General features: G+C 43.6%; 1 non-coding gene across 1 annotated transcript; it reads right to left on the reverse strand.

Moving 5' to 3' along the window:
• Positions 1 to 3,274: 3,274 nt before the first annotated feature.
• TRNAR-CCU (transfer RNA arginine (anticodon CCU)) lies at positions 3,275 to 3,347 on the reverse strand. The gene has a single exon. It is a non-coding gene; the product is annotated as a tRNA-Arg (tRNA).
• Between the last annotated feature and the right edge of the window lie 315 nt (positions 3,348 to 3,662).

The following is a 3,662-nucleotide window of genomic DNA, read 5'->3' on the forward strand; positions in this document are numbered from 1 at the left end:
CTTTAGCCACCCGGCGCTCCGCTCGTTGTTGTGAGCGTCGCTACTCCGCCCTCCGTTGTTGTTGGAGGGCGACTGCCTCCAACTGCCCAGTAGCGTCCTTCACGAGCCTCCTCCACTGAGGCCGATCTTGACACCGCTGGTACCAGTCATCGGCAAGTCCACTCAGCTACACGTCCTCCTGTACCACATCACTCCATCTCTTCTCTAGCCCGTGCCGCACCCGTTTAGCCCCCTCGATCCGGCCGAACAAAAGCCATATGCCCACACACACACTCACATACACTCTCACTCCCTCACGTTCTTCAGAACTGGGGAAGAATATAGAAACTACACACAGGAAGGTGCTCGAATCAGGAATCAAACCCAGGACCTTCCTGCTGTGAGACACGAGTGTTGCCGTTATGCTTACACCCTGCCACGTAAAGTTGTGATGCCACACTGGCTTATGTGGCTATTGATGTGTTTTTGTTTTTACAGTACTGAGGCCAGTGCATAGATAATCATCAGTTTGTAGAAAGTCTGGCAGACTAGGATTGAACAATTATTGTAACCATCATGTGAGAAAAGAGATCAAAGTAAATATTGGAGTTTTAGTTAACTCCAAACTCTAGCTTCCAAAAGAGCGACTGCTAGGCTCTACATTATCACTCTCACTGTACCAGTCATTCAGCTGCTAATCAGAAGAAAAATACATATCCCCCCCATGCAACATGGCCACCTTGACATCATCCATGCAACATAGTCGACATGACATCACCCCTGCAACATGGCCACTGTTACGTCTCACATGACTATTATTACCTTTGGGTGATCTTCTCCGGATGGAGGCGGTAACCACAGTGTCGCAAGACCCGCCATTGCTTCCACCTTCAGCGTTGCTCATCTACACAAAGACAAAGGTTCCCCACATAGGATTCAACAAGGTGTTGAGTTAAGTGCAGTAGGTGAGTACTGAGCAAGCACCGATGATATCTGGGTTCCACATTCAGGAGGGTCATGCTGATAGTTCAAAGTTAATGTGCAAGTTTATTGATGGGCTATGTGATATATTGGTGTGGCTGAGGACTGCTTTGTTGTTGTTTTTGCTGCCTTTCCCAATATTAAATCTTGACTTAAAGCTTTCGTGACTGCAGGAATTCATAATCTTTGGGTCTTTCCGTAAAGTCACGTAGATAGGTTCAAATTAAAAGAAAAAACGTGACGTTTCGATCACAACACAAGCGATCGTCATCAGGAAGAAAACAGAGGGGGAAAGGTGCTTAAAAGTAGACTTCTTTAAAAGTTCAAAATGGGTGCAAGCCCAAGGGTCATAAACGAAGTGGGCGGGGCTAGTGATGTTAATGAGAAATTAGCATGTTAATGTAAGATCGGAGAGTGGCCTCCACGGCGAGCACGCTGAGGTGGCTATGTTAATGTGAGAGATTAGCATGTTAATGTAAGATCGCAGAGCCGACGGTACGTGGCTACACCCATTGTAAACCTTTAAAACAGTCTGGTTTGAGCAGTTTTCCCCCTCTGTTTTCCTCCTGATGACGATCGCTTGTGTTATGATTAAAACGTCGTCATTTTTTGTTAATTTATTTTTAATTTGAACCTATCTACGTGACTTTACCGAAAGACCTAAAGAATATGGTTTCCCAATATTGATAAATAAGACTTGTATAATTAATTATTGATTGAAAGTTACTGACTTGCTTTCCATTTTTCTACTTTGCACTCCTATTTTATATTGTTTGCTGTTGTAACTTGCTGACCCTCCCATACTGGACATCTGTGAAAACAAGCTTCGTAGGTCATTGGATTCTTACAGTCTAAATAAAGATTCTGATTCTGATGTCAAATCTCAGCATTGGGATGTTTGTCTGATATCAAGATGCTACACCTGGATTTACATTGAGACAGAAAGAGGAACACGTGGATTGGAAGACACACAGGTTAATGGGATCATTCAAAATGTTAAGAAAGCTGAGTGGGGCTGGGCCAGGACACGCCACGGCCAGAAGGGGGATGGTGATGGTTGATTGGTTGATCGTTAAGAATAATAACGAAGTGACAGCCAATAACGGAGTGGCAGGAACGCATCTGAGAAAACGTCCGCCATCGAGATGGAGCTATGAAATAGTATCATAGAATGCAGAGCATGCGCTGGCCAGATTATTCCATCGCTAGATTGTGAGAGGTGCCAGTGGCTCGATGAGGGAGGCCTTCATCCAACAGTGGATAGATAAGACTGCTCTAAATGTGTATACATAGACAGGCAGGTACACAGACAGGATCTCAGAAATACATTCTGATAGAAACACACACATACTCACGGGTAGGCAAGCAGATGCACACCCAGGTAGACAGCTAGGCAACAGGCACATGGATGGAGAGTGGAGAACACACGTTCACCTCATACTTCACCGCGCGAGTCGAGGGACCCACACTTACTTCCATGGCAGCGACTTGCAGAGCAGCGTTGTGTACAGAGCTCACGTCGTTCCTCGCGTCGTCCGGGTCTGCGTGGAGAGCGGGGGAGAGAGGAGAGGGTCACGCAGAGTCGAGGGTGTGTGACGTAACTGGTTCCCATGTCACACCACGAATCAGGTCACAGCACGGACTCACATCATCAATACCGACTCTGATCAGCACGGTTGGCTATGTACTGTGCGAAAGAAGTTCAACATACATACATATATCACCATAAACCCACATTAATAACATGGGCTTGCCTCATCAATACGGACTCACATCAACACGAACTCACATCATCAGCACGGACTCAGATAAATAAACTCGCAATAATAATAGAAATGGATGTGTATTTTCCCTATGAGATCTCTTTTACCAGTGGCAAAATATAATGGTAGGTTTTTTTGTATCAGTTAAAAGGGTAAAAACCTACCATTAATGTATTTTCCCCTTTTATTCTCTGCTTTATCAATGTTGATAATTGTCACCAAAGTACACTGTTTCAAACTCTTGATTTGAAGCTTTCGTGACTTCAGGAATCCATACTCTTTGGTTCTTTTGGTAAATTCACGTAGGTATAAAATAAAATAAATCACGACGTTTCGGGCTCAACACAAGCGTCTATCATCAACACAAGCATCCATCATCATCATCTGATGATGGACACTATACCGACGTAACTTTACCGAAAGAACCAAAGAGTATAATTGAACATTGTTTTAAAACTCTCTTCTATAGGCACAGCGCCATTTTGGCTTTTCATTATCAGATTCGTTAACTTGACATTTTGATTTTACAAAATGAACAGCTTTTTCTCAGCAACCCCAGGTGGGACTCGAACCCACAATCCCTGGCTTAGGAGGCCAGTGCCTTATCCATTAGGCCACTGGGGCTACATGTAGCATGATGAAAACCTTGCTTATGTACAGACTTCTTAAATAAACTCACAATAAAAAAAAAATATATGTTTTTCCCCTTTCGTCCCCTCTGTTTTATTCATGTTGATAAGTGTTTTTTTCCTAAAAAGTGGAAAATTTTGGAAAAAAAAATTCACGAAAATAAATTGTCACGCACAACGAGTCTGTGAAAAATGTCAGCTCGATTCGATCACGGTAAGTGGGTTAAAAAACGACCGAAAGATTTGCACGGTCGTAAGCGCGCAAGCAAGCAAGTGAACTTAATATAAAGGATTTAAAAAGAGCCGAGCT

The sequence above is a fragment of the Lampetra planeri genome, chromosome 76 (assembly GCF_965212315.1).
Source record: "Lampetra planeri chromosome 76, kcLamPlan1.2.h2, whole genome shotgun sequence".
In the NCBI taxonomy this organism is placed as follows: domain Eukaryota; kingdom Metazoa; phylum Chordata; class Hyperoartia; order Petromyzontiformes; family Petromyzontidae; genus Lampetra; species Lampetra planeri.